General features: G+C 37.5%; 1 protein-coding gene across 2 annotated transcripts in view; it reads left to right on the plus strand.

The window, feature by feature from the left end:
- Positions 1-3,994: 3,994 nt before the first annotated feature.
- Positions 3,995-16,295, plus strand: part of tmcc1a (transmembrane and coiled-coil domain family 1a) — a 69,659-nt gene continuing 57,358 nt past the window's right edge. Inside the window, exons 1-2 of one of the 2 annotated variants that reach the window (XM_066643375.1) lie at positions 3,995-4,288; positions 4,428-4,540. The gene's annotated coding sequence lies outside the window, so the exon portion shown is untranslated. The remainder of the gene's footprint in view (positions 4,289-4,427; positions 4,541-16,295) is intronic. The other variant, XM_066643374.1, reaches the window with a different exon arrangement.

Genomic DNA, 16,295 nt, shown 5'->3' on the forward strand with positions numbered 1-16,295 from the left:
ACACTGTGATTCAATCTGCTGCCAATGATGCATCCCAGAGATGACTGTACTGAAAATGAATGAGCTTTTCTGTCAGGAATGTTAACCACATGTAGCCTTGTTATTCAGTTAGCGCGATTCGTACGTCATTTATTTCTCTCTCTTTGACATATCGCAGCTTCACCTGTCTCTTTCCGCTTGCCTGAGCTTCGAGAACAGCGCTCCTGATGCATGCTCTCCTCTTTAAAGACTTTCTTTAGAAGATTCTCTTCAGATCTTCTTTTTAATCTTATTTCTATTACTCATTTTCTAGTTCTTGTTTTTCTATCTCTCTCATTGCTTTAAGGATCTTCACACACCTTTTAGAAAAACCTCATTTTGAACAAGTGTAATAAGGGAACAGAGTGACTTTAGAGAGACTACTCAGAGACCCATTAAAGAAGAGTAAAGTGAACAGTAAGCCATTTGAAGGCAATTTCAATCAATTTTTCTCTAGCCTCCTATACAGAAATCTGATATTTGACCACATATGCTCATATATCATAAAGTACTGGACAAATATTGTGTACATACACGTCGCATATATTAGACACAGATGCATAGTATATGGATCCTGATCAAATTTGACTCAAAAGTAAAGCATGTTTATAATAAACCTGAAATAAACATCAGTTTATATGGTGTATATATGTTATGATGCATATGAAACACCAGTGAATATTGCATTTGAATTCCAGTAATAGTCAGCAGTGTGGTGCTGCAACAGGTATGGATGCTGCCACACAGCTCTGGTCACAGCCCCTAATCAGTTTAGTGTGCTCTGTGTAATTCTATGCCCATTGGCTAAGGACATGTGTCCTCTGCTGTAAACGTATGAGGTGTGGTGCTCTGTGATGGACTGGCACTCAATCATTCTGAGTAGACTCTGGACCTTGATCACAATGCAGCAGTTACAGAAGATGAATGATAACATTAATAAATTCATTAATTAATACAACTGTGAGAACAATTCAAGGTTCAGTTGAATCAGTTACCATTTTAATTTAATGGTCTTGGCCAGAATGAAAAAAGAGTAATAAATAAACATTCCTACCATATATTGTTGTATATGTATGTATATGTTTGTATATGTAGATATGTTTTGCAGTTTGTGTGTGTGTGTGTATATATATATATATATATATATATATATATATAATAAATAAATTATAGATAAGTTGTCATATATGTAATTTAAAACCTATGTCATTATATATTATTAAACCTATATATCAGATTTCTGTATTTCTGTGAGTTGACTTGCTTTTTCATTGCTTTTTTTATTTGCATAAAATTAAATAATCTACATCTTGAACAAATGCTCAGATTCTATATCTGGATGTAGATGATTTAATTTCATGCATCCCTTTTAATTTACTTAATTTTTTTATGTCAAAGTGTAATTATTTTCAGTGTATTGACAGCACCTTGCTATATTTATGTCTTCTTGTCCTTTTCTTGTCCTGTCAGTTTACCTGCACAAGACATAGAACAAAAGGATTATGTGAAATACATCAGTGCCTACATTTCTGTAAAAATTTAAGTTAACAACAGTTTCTGGATTCATTTTTTATGAGTAAAAACAACAGTGTGTTCATGGGTCTAGAGAGAAATGGCACAAATTTCCCCACAGCCAACAAAGCAAAATATTTGTGAGACATATTTGTATTCAAAAATATGTTGCAGGAAAGTACTCTCCGTGGTCAAAAGTTTGAAACTCTCACAAACACAATGATTCTTCTGTAATAAAAGATATCAACAGAGAATTTGCACATGTTTTGCTGCAAAAACAGGCTGTAATCTTCTGGAATGGCTTTTCTCTAGAAGCCATATAAACTTTAGTGACCACTGCATCACTGGAGTTGTCAGGAGAAGACAGATGCTTGGTTCTGGAACTTTGGGCATTGACAAAAAAAATAGCAAGATGTCTCTGTGATAAACAAGACCTGCAATTATGCCATTATTATTAAAACACTGGAAAAACTTGTGAAGAGAAGTGTTATTATTGTTTTAACAGTTTGTGGTTTTAAGTGAGTTTGTTTCAAGCAAGTCCTTAAATAAACTGCATTTAAAAGGCTCTGAAAAAATGTAAAAAGACTTTTTAACCTGGCACTTGAAATGCTTTTAAAATTCTAAATACATAAGCATATGCGCATAATTGTGCAGAATTACATAAGTTTGCTTAATAGGAACAAGGGTTAGCCAAAGTTTTTTCTACCTCCACAAAATACAGTTTAATAAATGTAAAACCACCTATCACTGTAAACTTTGCGTGGCGTACCTGGTTAATGCTCCTGCTTCTAATAATAAAGGGTGAGTCAAATGTCAAAGGACACCGTTTTATTTCTTTGATATGCTACATGACCAATAATCCAATATAGCAACTTTAAAGATGGTGGCCATGTTCTGGACATAGCTAAAAAGATAGGCCCCCTCACACATTACTTGCTGGGGTATTCAGACAAAAGACTCTACTGTGAAATTTGACTCATTCTGTAGATAAGGCATTAGATCACAGGTATATATATATATATATATATATATATATATATATATATATATATATATATATATATATATATATATATATATATATTCAAAGATGACATAAACCAAATCAATAACTTAAATACACTCTGTTTGTATCCATTTACCCTCCATATTTATTGAGACTTTGTTGTCCCTCAGAGCTCTATACTCCTCCTGGTCTTGTTCTACATTATAACACCAGTACCAAACCCTTCTGTGGGAAAACTCTTAATCAGCATCAGGCATTTGTCTGTGTTCTCAATGTCCTAACATTTAAATTACTTTATATAGATTTTACAGTCTGGTAATTCAGTCCCGTGACTCTTGGAGGCTTTTAAGCTTGTGTTTAGCTTAGAAATTAGCAGGAGGTGTATTGTCTGGAGTGTGGGCTTTGGAAGGAGTGTTTAAGAATATAAAGGGATCAATAGTATAACAAGCTCCAGCACAGGTGACTCCAGCAGGGATGGTTAGGTGTGGGGTGAGTCATCTTCTCACCCTCTGTCTCTATGAGCTCTAAGACAAGACCCTCTGTATCATGCATCCCTTTCTCATTCAAGCTATTTGCCCTGTGCTTCCTCTTTAGTAAGAATATAGAATGGTTGGACTGAAGAAATCACTGGAGGGTAATAACACAGTTTATGGAAAGAAAGCTTTATGGCAAACTACTCATAAAGATCTGCAGTGAATTCCATTGTCATTCTATGATTATTTCAGTTTTGAATGGAAGAAGTATAATTAGTGTATTTGAATACGCACTACATGTACATGTTTTTTTTTAACTCCTACCCAGCTAACGTTTCTTAATTATGTTGAGAATAATTCAAAATAGTGAGTACAAATAGGCTTCAGTAACAGCAGAAATAACCATGTGTATGTGTATATATATATATATAAATATATATATATTGTATGTCAGGGCACTGCTTTTAAATGAAAATCCTCAAATATAAATCATCAGTGTAGATCAGGGGTAATTAATTAAAATTAATTTAGGTCCAAATTTTCTCAAGCCAAGGTCTGGAACCTAATGTATATCTTGCATTATGATCAGTGCCAGTGCCATACCCTGCAAATTAAAGTAACCGTTTAGTTATAGTAACATTTTATGTAGTTAACCACTGAATATGAAATCAAATTACCCTTTCAATTACATTTCAATATATTTCAACAAGATTTATGAATAAACATGAATAACAAATACTCTAAAAAATCCTTTCCTCAATTCAAGTAAAATTTACAAATAAAACAATGATTTTGAAAAATAAAATGCATACGTAAATAAAGTGCCTAATGGCTTGTCTCGTGGTTGCAGTTGACGTTAATGTTTTTCCATAACCAGCAATCTGATTGGCTCTTATTGCTGGAGGGCGGGACTTTAGACTTCATCCACAAACAGCAAGATGATTGGCTCTTTATGCTGAAAGATGGAACTTTATCCGTAAACAGGATCCATGTTCAGGGTCATGAAAATCTTTCAACCGGTAATCGTTCCCTTTTTTTTAAAAAGTCTCTGGTTTTACCTCACACAGTCATTCAAACCTGAGGACAGTTTCACTCAGCAAATCACACTCACACCTGTAGACAATTTCACACAGCTAGTCCACTTACCAGCATGTGTTTTTTGGATTGTGGGGTGAAACCACAGCATCCAGAGGAATCATACACGGACACAAGGAGAACACACCAAATTCCTTACATACATTTACCCAAGGTAAGGACCCAGGATCCTGAGATTCTTAAGGTATGTTAAGGCAAAGCTACCTGTTGTAACACCCATGTATAAATATTATTTCAATCTGTAAGTAAAACTATAAAAGTGCTTAAACATACCTTGTACATGTATGTACATGAAAACAATTTCATTTTTGACCCTTATCTAGGTTCTGTCACCATGGTGATGAGGGTGTAATTCAGATGCCTGTTATATGCGGAACCCTGCTCTGAAATGACCTGAACTGAGCCTCAATGAAGAGGAAATAAGAAAATAAGAGAAGTATTATTTGATTCCATCACATGGGCTGTGTAATTCACATTTCTGAATGTCAAAAAAGTGCTTTAACAAGGTGGGGTATAAAGTTGCTCTGGGCCTAAGGTGGCGTGTCCTATTAGCAACAGTTTTTTAAAGTCAGCCTTTCAGTGTGTCACTCTTTATTTGTGGTCTGTCAATTTTGTGCAGCAAGATGTCAGCTTTCTCTGGGATTTCTGGGGATGAGCTCTTGTGCATCGTTTTCTAAGGAAGTTGAGTCAAAACTAATCCGTTGTAATGCCTATATAAACTGACATTCTTTAAGTTCACCTCCAGTGAATACGATCTTAGTCTTTGGTGGCTCAGTGAGTGATTCTGAATTTCCGTGTAAGTGTGGCCAAGTGTTCCATGAAGGAAACAGTTACGGAGGGGCAATTAGTATTGGTGATACTGACAATGGTGTTCACTTGTGCCATTTATTTTGAAATTTGGTAAAATGCAATTACCTGATAACATGCCCAACGTCAAATCCAAAACCCCTCATCTCCTGATGAAAGAGGAATCTCCAACCAATACTTTTGGTGTAAATTGGAAGAGGGTTTGTGATACAAAACTAATCATCCAATGTGAGAACCTGACTTCACTCGTATTTAACTGGCTGAATGTCATTAAATCCACACAGCTATGATTCAGTATCTAGCGTAATGTGATGTAGTGTAATCTTGTGCAGTGTCTTCCTAGAAAATTAGAGGCTGTTACTGTTGTACTGCCACCTTTCACTACATTCAGAAATAAAGTAATCAATAACTACAAGAGGCTTGAATTAAAAACTACAATTAAAATATACAATCATACGATTAGTGACCACTACAGCCAATTAGAAAGAAAGGGCAGTGACCCTAATCTCTGTTCCTCCAGTTACATGGATCACAGGCTTTAGTAGACATTTATCAGACAAAATATATGCAACATGTAAGTGTGCTGTTTCCTATTTCAACCCTGTGTGTGTGTGTGTATTTGTGGTCTCCAATGAGTTGCAGTCTTCATCTTGTCACTCTTTTCTGTCTCTAATTAGTGGCGGCTCTTCAGTATGTGGTGCACACACACACACACACACACACACACCCTCACATGCATGTGAATTCCAATTACTGCTACACATGTGAGCATTCTGCCTGAGTAACAAGGAGAAAGCAAAAGGCCACATATTGATGGATACTGTAGCCCACATTACAAACATTCCTCATTTGTTTTGCCAGATTGCAGAATAATACTGAAGCTGCCATTCCTGAAGGTAAACACTCGATTTCCATGTAGCTGACGTATCTATTGCACATGAAACTTGACAGTTTATTGATTGCTCACATTCCAATATTAACTTTTATTTGAGACTGGGTATAATTGTAAAATGCACATATATTGTATTTAATTGGTACTTTTAGAATTAATCAGCCTGTTTATGTTTCTATACTCAGCCTAATATGAAGTGGCAGTAATGGCTTCTAATTTTCTGGGAATTCTTTACACTAACGTAGCTGACATCACCAAATAAGCAGGAATACCCATCATTTCTTTGATGTAGCCTATGATGTGGTATTTTCGCTCCTGGGCTCCCCCTTCAGTAGTGAAATGTAATTCACTTTTACAAGCACTGTCCTGAAAACTAGAGGTAGTTGGGGGATTTTGATATATGTCGCAGGGTATCACACATTCACTTAATCACACCTGTGAATATTTTAAATATTCACCCACCACCAACATGTGTTTTTGGCCTGTGGGAGGAAAACAGAGCACCTGGAGTAAACCTACACAGACACAGGAGGGACTCCTCACAGACAGTGACCAAAGGCGAGGATTCATCCCAAAAGACTCCAGGGCCCTGGGACTGTGTGGCAGAATTACTACCTGTTTCACTATTCTATGGCCGCACTACACTGTCAGTTGTGTTCCCTCAAGGTACACTTTATTCTCTTTCCCTCCAGTGACAGTGAAAGGTATCACAAGAGTGACAGTTTGTCTGAGATTGTAGTCTTCCTACTTTATTATACTATATTGAAAATGGAGCTTTCTCTTGATAATTGTGAAGGAGAATTATTCTGAGTAATGGACTGTACACAGCTGGAATATGGGTCTGCTCAGTTATTCAATATCTTTCACTTACCTTAAAGTGGAAGATCTACAGCACAAACACTGAAAGTTTGAGGCAACTGAATCACAATTGCAAATGCTGTTGTTCTGAGTCATAACACACTGAACAGCACTGTGCCCGTCCTGAAAGTGGGCAGATAACCAGCAGTTTTCCAAAACAACAGTGTTTTAATGAAGCCTATTAGTTGGCTCCTAAAAGACAGGTGAATAGATCGCAAAAAAGCAATGTTTTTCGAAACATTATCACAAACAATCTCAGAAATCCTGTGCACTGGTCAAACAAAGACAAGAATTCACTTATACACTCGTATAAAAACTCATATAATGCCCTATTTCAAATGCTCCAGGATTTATATTAATATTTGTTTTATTTTACACAGTTTTATAATCTTATGATTATTCACCGCTCCTTCTGGAGAAGAGAATGTAATGTATCTTTAGGAAACACAATTATACTTTACACCACTGTTGTACATTTAAAGGTACAATTAAATGTTAAATTTTAGTGACAACAATGTACCTGTACGTTACGTTCATTTCTAGAGTGTAGGTTGTTGCTAAATTTCACAAAACTGCCTCAAAATGTTGCTAGCTGCAACAAACTGGGAATTATTGCAGCACTGCTCTTCAAAAACTGTTGTGTACCCAAGGCTAACACAATGAGATCCACAGTATGGTGTAAAGAGCATCGTTATTGGATCTCTTCAGCATGGAGACCAAGGTTAAAGACCATGGAACACAGTCTGGCACTAGAAAATTGTGTTGTGATGTTTTGGATGAAAATTGATTGATTGATCGTTTTCTCCACTTAACTCACTCTAAAATGTGAGTGACAAGTGGAAATGAAAATGAAATTGGAAAATTCTAAACTGTTTTGCAACATAATGAGCACGGTAATGAATTGAAGACGGGCTGTTTCTCTTTAAACACTTGAATGTAGCCATCTTGCTAATGCACCAATGAGTGAATAACACTGATTTTTTACAATGGTATCTGCCAATGGGTGGGATATATTTAGCAGCAAGTAACCAGTCATCACTTTGGAAACATGAAAAATGGGCAACCATGAAGAGCTGAGTGACAAACTGTGTTGATGCTAATATACTGGTAGTCAGTGCGCAGTTCTTGCTGGGTGTTCCTTGTATGCTGTGGTTACAACCTAATAAAAGTGTCTCAAGGGTGGACAACAAGTGAATCAGGGACAGGGTCATGGACACTCAAAGCTCACTGATGTGCAAGGGAGCAGCATGGTTAGCGAACTGTACTCAGGGCCACAGAACCATTCTGTGGGAGGGTTAAAATGATATAGGGATTTGCTAACTAGCTCCTTATGCCTTTTGCTGCTTAAACATGAAGTTAATTTGTAAAACAATATTTTTAACAGTTGAGTATAAAAGCAAAGATACTACCTATATTTTTAAAAATGTGTATTATTTGTTAGCCACTTACCCTGCAAGCATCGGCAGGTAAGTCCCTTCTTTTTGCTGTTTATATTTGGTATTCACAAAATGTAGTTTGTGCTGTTTTGCACACAGAAAAGAAGTATAAAAAGCAATCCAATAACTTATAGTTCTCCATTTATTTAGCATGCTAACTCCCATAATTATTACGGGATGCCGCACATTTCCTGCTCATGAATTAGCAATGGAAAAATGGTAATGGTTCCGCATTGGCGGGACAACACTACAGAAGGGCCCTGCAAATGAGTTAGAATTGTTGAGTATAAAATTGGATGTATAGAGAGAGATTATACATATCATTTTAATCTTTCCACTGATGTGATTCAGCTTCTCAATGTTGATGTTTGATGTGACTGGCCTCATCACAAACTTAAAATCTTAAAAGAATTTTAATATAATTTGAATATCATGATATGAACACTCTAGCGATTCACTTGTCTGTTGAAAACTTCTACTATACCTTTTCTTTAATAGCTAGATATATTTAGAGAACACCATCAGGTGTCTTCAGCCTACAATATCTGTGGCTCAGTGCTGAACATGGTGGATGATTTATGATCTGTGAGGGTCTTATCTGGTGAGATGATTGCTTTCTAAGGTTGTAAAATGGCAGAAGGATATGAAGCCATTTTATAGGGACACAGTGTGATGCAAAATATTCACTCCAGACATCTCCATTTTCTGGGATAATGCACTCATACATACTGGTAAAGCCACTTGTAGATGTCTTTATGGACATGTGATGTGAATTGCTTTCCGCAGTGTCCTCAGTGACCAGATGTAAACGTCATTATGGCTTTATAAGTGAGTTCTGAAGAGTACAATGTGAAATAGAGTTTCGCTTTCTACCTCATTCAATGAGCTGGACTCTTACCTTCATAGAGATTGATCAGCTTCCCACCACACACCGTTAAGGACTTTTTGAGAGCTTTTCAAGGAGTAGATCTTTAAACACTCCATATCAATCATTACAGTTTTGTCTAATACTTTTGGAGCAAGTTGGAGATGTGTTTGTGATCCACAACCAATCATCCACCATCACTACCAGACCTCACAAAGGCTGTCATGGCTTAATGCCATCAAATCCTCACAGCATATTTTTGCATCAAGACTTCAGCTTTGGATGATTGTAGAAGATCAATAGCTGCTAAGAGGAGATATCGTCCTGTTTATATTCTTAAAACACTGGCCCATATGGTTTATGTGAGTGTTATGAGTATAAACTGCATAATACAAACAGAATAGTAAAAAAAGAAAAGGAAGAAAACTGAGCAAAAATAGTAAAAAGCTTGTGTTTAAAAGGATAGCTTGTGTACTTTGCTTGTTGCTGCATTGGTGAGGGTGGGGTGATTAGTTGCTAGTTATAATTTAAAGGAACAGTGCGCTGAAACTATCTGGACCTCTATAATAATATTCATATGTATACTGATTGATTGGTAACAATGAGTTGTAGAATTAGTTCCTAACAAGAGTCTGCTGGCTCTGTGACTCTGTGTGTGTGTGTGTGTGTGTGTGTGTGTATTTAAGGGTCAGATCCCCAGGAACAGTTTACTCATGGGATTTCCATATGAAGGTTCTCAGTGCCACCTCAGTGACAACCTGTTCCCTTGGCGATATGCAAATCAGGACGTGCCTGTCTCCAGCTACAGCATCAAGCCTGGGAGATTCCATCACAGTTTATGCTAATGAGCATCCCTGAGCAATTATCCTCATTCATATGCTGGTCACCACAGGAGTGACAGTCTAGCTGAGTGTGAGGGGGGTCCTGACCTTCTCTGGCTGAGACCACAATGAGCACATTCAGAATACTGAGGTGGAGACAAGGTAAACAAAAGAAGTAAAAAAAAAAATAAAAAAAACAGCTGGCAGATTTCTAAGAAAGGTAAATGTTTCTTTGGACAACACATTGAAACTCAGGAAGGTAGGTAGAGCTGCCTCGGTCCATGCTCAAGTGAAAAGAAAAGTAACTTCTCCAACTACTTTAGCAGAATACAACAGTAGCTGCTCAAAATATACTTTAGTATAGTGTGACTTATAAAACGGCAGTGGGACTTGTAATAAATCCAACATTAGCACAGGATCTAAACTTGTTTGGACCTATCAGAATCTAATAAGGGCTCAGGACATGTGCTTAATTTGCATCTCTCTGCCCCCATCACTGTTGTGGGCATGTTTTGGGGGTTATTTATTTGTTGCGGCTAGTGCTGGGCGATATGAGCGCAAATCAATATCATAATTAGTTGTACATTTTACCTTGATTACGATTAATGAACAATAATCTTGTTTTTGTAATTTTGACCCTCATAGTTCAGTGACTCCAGTACGCTCCAGTATTAAAGCTGGGTTTTTTGTTACTGGAAGCTCTTCCTCTTGTTTTTTGAGCACTGTTCATATTTGCTGTGTGATTGTGTTTTGGTCGCTGAAATGGTTTTTTCTCATTGTTTACAGTGTGGTTTTAAAGGGACATGAACACACAGTGGGGACATAATTTTCAATTAAATGCCCAGTCCTAGCTGGGGCACATATCTTGGGTTTGTTGAATGTGGTATTAGGGTCCTCTCATGTCCTTGTTCCCTATGCCCTTGTTAGGGCATCATAAATCATAAACTAGCACAAAATTATATTAAGCAGAGAAAAGGGTTCAGCGAATAAATATCAATGAGAAAATCATTACATAAAGATTCCATTTTTTTTTTCAAGTTGATTGAAAGCAATATACAATTTTTCTTTAAACACCAAATTAACCCTTTAGAGCCCATGGTAACAAACATTTTATAAGGTCTGGAAAGTGCACTACACAGCTTTATCATTTAGTTTAAATCATGATATCCCAAAGTGACATTTACTGAACATCCTGGACACATGACAGTTTGTGAATTTCTGTAGGTGTTCCCTCATTTACGGAATGACTGTGTGCTTGGTGAGTACATAGAGATCATAGAAATTCAGTTCCATTTTTAAGAGACCTGTCCTACGCTCCATAAGACCCTTTCTGATCTAATTTCAAGGACAAAATGTTGTTAGTGTTATGTTTACGTTACACTGGGACTTTAACCCCAAAATAATTACAAAATATTGGTCTGATTCATATTTCCCATAATTTGGCTTTATGGTGAACTGAGACTGGCTCAAACAAAAAAAAAATTGCTTAGTCAGGGTCTACACTAAACAAAGAACACGGAGTACATTTTCATGTGCGTGTGTGTGTTCATGTGCATTATAAGTGGGCAACCTGATCACATCATGTTAAGCTTATAATTAAGTGTAATTAAGGGTTCATGGAGATAAAACAATAAGTGTGTGCCAGAGAAAGCAAGCAGCCTTTGAAGTATGCAAAGAATGCGTGTGTGTTCCTTACAAAAAGAAGAGTCCCTCAGCGTTAATTATTGCTTCCACACTGATGGCACCCTGGGAGTACACAGTTCCCTTCTCTTTCCTTATTACCTTTTTTTCACCCCTTCAGTTCTCTCTCTCTCTCTTTTTATCCCCAATCCAAAGATACAAGTGTATTAGGAGGGTTCAAAGGTCATGCTGTGTGTGTGTGTGTCTCCTGTGTCCCTCAAGCATCATCTCCTTTTAAGCTCTCTTATTAAAATGAGACACTCTAGATGTGGTTTTGTGTTTTGGAGCAGAGATAACCCGCTATGGTTTAACAACCCCAATGCACACAGCAGCACTTCATTTTTACTCAAGTACCATCTGAGTGTGCAAGATTCTGACATCACCCATTTAATACACTGGATGAATCAAGAGACAATTTTTTGTGATAATATTTAAATGGAATTACACAAGGATATTAATAATTACATAGTTATGCAATTAAATGAATAAGCTTTTTTTAAACAACAAATCATATTTATGAATATTGTTTAGTACTCTGTGGCCATAATTAGCAATAGTTTAGTACAGAATCTCTAACACATCCAAGCCATGTGTTCAGAGCAATGGCTTTTCTCACATGATGAAAGTTCACTTGATTTTCTGTTTTAAAAATGGGATATTTTTATTAAATTCTATTAAATGAAATATATTCTCCCAAAATCCTACTGGCTATTAGTGTGTGAAATGCGTGAGCCCATATTGAGCTGCTGGTGAGCAATTTGGGTCTTTGGGGAGGAGAAAGAGCCATTTGTTTTGAAAAACATTTATACCAATCCTCAAAAAAGTAATTGAAATAGAAATTCATATGCTATGATAAATTTGTAAATACTACATCAAGCATTTGCATGATGATAAATGATTGTTATAAACATTCACTAAATGTTGGCAATGTTTTCTTCAAAAAAATTCAAGTCAACTGAGGAATTCATACATGTTTATATATGATTGTGTGTTGCTGTTACTTGCTCATGAGTTTGCAACAAGGAATATCTTCAGGCCGTCCTTAGAGAATAAGTCGTACAACATGCCGATTGTATGTGTTTGTGTGTGTGTGTGTTCGTGTGCGGAGATGGATGATCTCCCTTCAGTTCTAGGCAGACCAAGCCTGTTCTCCATTAGCACACGGCGGCCAGACGGCTAAGCATAATTGGAGCGAGCCGTGGGGAGTGTGAGTGTGTGAGGTGTGTGTGGACCGAGATATCGAGAGCTGTCCACTAACACTAATGTTTTCCATTATCTTTCTCCAGTGTGTGAGAGGAAAAACAGACTGTCAGTGTGTGTGCGGAACTATGGATATGGGTGTGCTAAGTCTGTATGTTAGCGAATGTGCTTCCTAGCCGGCTTGTCACTGCGTAGATATGTATGTGTGTGTGAAAAAGAAAGGGAGATACGCAGGAGGTTGTTTGTCATCAAAACATGATTCTTTGCTGCAAGGTTTTTCCTCTGCTGTTTTTGTGAGGGCCTAAGCAGTTTTTGTTGATCTCTTTCCCTCTCTTTTTTCCACGTGTTGTTTTTTTTTTGCGGCTTTGTCAGGCCCCGGCGGTTCAGAGTGACGCAGTTGTTTATTTGCCTTTAATGGACATGTTTCGTGCTCTCGGCGAGCCTGGGCCGAGCGGAGGCACAAAAAAACACAACCAAACACATTTTACCACCAAGAGCAGGAACAAGAAAAAAAGGCCAGCGGCAGAGCACAGACACGGAGATGGAGACTATAGGGAGGTCCCACACAGCGGGGAAAGTGGAAGTGGGGAAGCTGACAAAAGATGAAAGTGAGAATGAAGGAAAGAAGGGAAAGGAAAGTGACAAAGAGCAAAGAGGGTCTGACGCGGAACATGAAAGACGTAAAGGGGGAAAGGAATAGATGAGAGGCTGACGATAGACAGAGATGTGAGGGTGGCGAGTCCAGAAGGAAGTGAGAAAGAGATCATACCTCAACACTGACCTCTAATTGCCAGTATTACATATATTTCCTTTGCATGTCCGTGCCAATTCCAGCTAGAGAATTTTCCAAAAGTATTTCCTTTTCTAGAAGGACAGCGCATTGCTCTGCAAAAATACATGAATATCTCAATTATAATACCTTAGTAATACCTTAAATGTAGCTAATGTGTCCAATATTTCTCATTATGAGATATTTATAAAATATAAATACATTCATTATCCAGTCTCCAGTCTATTTCTAGACAATTTTACTAGACAACTATTAATTTCAAGAATACTTCCTAATATTTTACTTCTTAAAAGATATCAGATTATGTTCTAATAAATACAGACACTTTTGCTGGATAAAATAACAAATAAGAAACAATGAGACTTATTACACATACTGACTAGATTTATAATCTGTAGTGTCGCATGTGTTTTCATCCCTGTATTTGTCCCTTTTCCTCCAGTTTTATCCCATGGGTTTCAGCATAGAGTTCAATTAATGTTTCTTTTGCACTTCTGGTATTTTTTAATCCCTGCTGCTCACTTGTGGTTCCAAGAGAGCCCAGTAGGGACAAAATGTGAAGAGTAAACATTGTAAAGCATTGATTGACCAGAAAGACTTGTCAGTCACAACGAATTGCAGAACTCCTGCACAAAACTAGCTGTTTGTAAAATCTGCAAGTTATCACGCTTGTTTTATCCAACTCCCAACGGCAGCTTGTATAAACGCACCCTGGTCTTTTGAGGAGGTTCAAACGCTGCTTGGATTTGTAACTGACGAAAAACCCATTGTAGAAGGCTTACAAACCATGCTCAGCTGGTATCTTTGTCTGTTAGCAACCTTGGTTGGCTTAATACTAGGGTGACCAGACGTCCTCTTTTACCCGGACATGTCCTCTTTTTTAGACTTAAAAAAATGTCCGGGCGGAACTTCACAAACGTCCGGGATTTTGTTTTTCTAGCGCTTACATAGAACTTCGAGAAGCGGTTCGATCACAAACTAGTCCCGCCCTCCACTACTCCGTTTGGTTCGCTTGAGTGAGAAGGGGGCGTGGTGAAGTAGCCTAAAATCTTCTGATTGGACGGTGTGACTGTAGAGCTATCGTTATTGGTCGATAACCTTCTCTGTAAACATTTAATTGGTCAGTCTGCACGTCAGTAGTCCTTGTTTACGTCAGGGAAAGCTAATGTACCTACCCTCATCTCGAGCAGCTATGCCGAAACGTTAAATGTAAGTTCTCGGATGAATTAAAAAAGAAATTCCCATGTTTTCCCATGTGTAGCAAGTAAAGGTGTAAAGGACCTAAAAGCACACATAGGGGCAGCTAAGTATACAACGGAAGCGAGGGGCGAGAGCTCCCCCGGAGGCGTGTCCTCTTTTTCACTATCTCAGATCTGGTCACCCTACTTAATACCATCTCGTGGGTATTTTTTTAATGTAGCATTTTTCCTCCACACTTAAACGGAATTTCAGTTTGAAAACAGACTTAAATCTTATATTTCTAACAAATTATATGTAGTTTGGGGCTTTAAAAAATAGCATTGGTTTTAGCACTGATTGGACGTGGTTAACGTTCTATCGCCACCTGCTGGTTTGGCATGCTCCTGATAGCGCCAAACAGCTATTTTCATTCTTTTGGTTTTTTTTAATGGTATTTTATTACTTTAAATATATTATAGATAGATATAGATTACAGTATAGATTGTAGATATAGATTATAGATTGTATATGTGGACTGGGCCTCAGGTACTGTCACAAGTTTTCTTAGGCACTTACTGATAACAAAAACAAGTGAATACAGAAACCACGACTGGGCTCGAGTCAGGACAGGCATGGTGTTCAGTGGTGTTTGTTTGGCGCTGCAGTGTAAAAGTGCCGTGTCCCCTTGTTAAATTTTTATGACTATTGAAAATTTGAAAAATATGTTTCATCCACAAAGGAAACTATGATTGCTATCTATACTGAAGTGAGGTCGTTCAGATTAAATATTCACTCAGTATTTTAATCTTCCTTATTTCCACCCTGAATACTGTGGAAATGTATTGATTATGAAGGTCTTTAAACGTTTAGCCTAGAGTCATTAGACTCTATAAAGTTGAGTCCAAGCACGTGCCTGTATCACTGCATTTCCTACAGACAGCAGCAGCTAGACAGCACCCTGCTGGCCTTTCTTTTATCTCTCCACCCTCCAATAGAACCTCATTGATTTTGTTCCTCTTTGGTTTTTCAAAGCAGAGCCATGAAACTTGGTTGAAAGTTTCAGCTGTTGTCCCAGTGCACATAGCTGCATTTCATACTGATAGAACTCATCTCACTGACACTTCTCTTTCCTTTCCTTTCCTTCGCCACCATCCCACTGAGACCTATTGATTTTGACACTCCTGGAATTCTCAAGCTAAAGCCATTGAACTTGAATAATTCAACTGTTGACCCAAGGCTCAAGATTATATTTCATACTGATGGTACTCATCTATCTAACCCTGCTCTTCAGTCTTTAACCCCTTATCCACCAAAGTACTCCTATTCTGACACAAAACCTATCTTTAATACGGACGAATCTCACTACTTTTATTTCTTCTTTCTCTTCTTTGCATTTCAGCCTAGAGACCTTACTGTCAGTCTGTCAAATGTCTGTTTCTTAACAAATGTGCCGCTCAGTATCATATCATTCACTCATTCAATCATCTTCTGTAACTGCTTCATCTCGTTCAGTGGCATGGCCTTTCCGGAGCGTAAGGCAGGAACACACCCTGCACAGGTTCTTATTCCTACTGTATAATATTAAACCCAGACTCAGACCAGAAATCCAGAATAGGTGACAAGTGTTAAAGACAAGCAGCAGATCTATAGCTTTTAATATAAA

Source organism: Hoplias malabaricus, chromosome 14, assembly GCF_029633855.1.
Source record: "Hoplias malabaricus isolate fHopMal1 chromosome 14, fHopMal1.hap1, whole genome shotgun sequence".
Classification (NCBI taxonomy): Eukaryota; Metazoa; Chordata; class Actinopteri; order Characiformes; family Erythrinidae; genus Hoplias; species Hoplias malabaricus.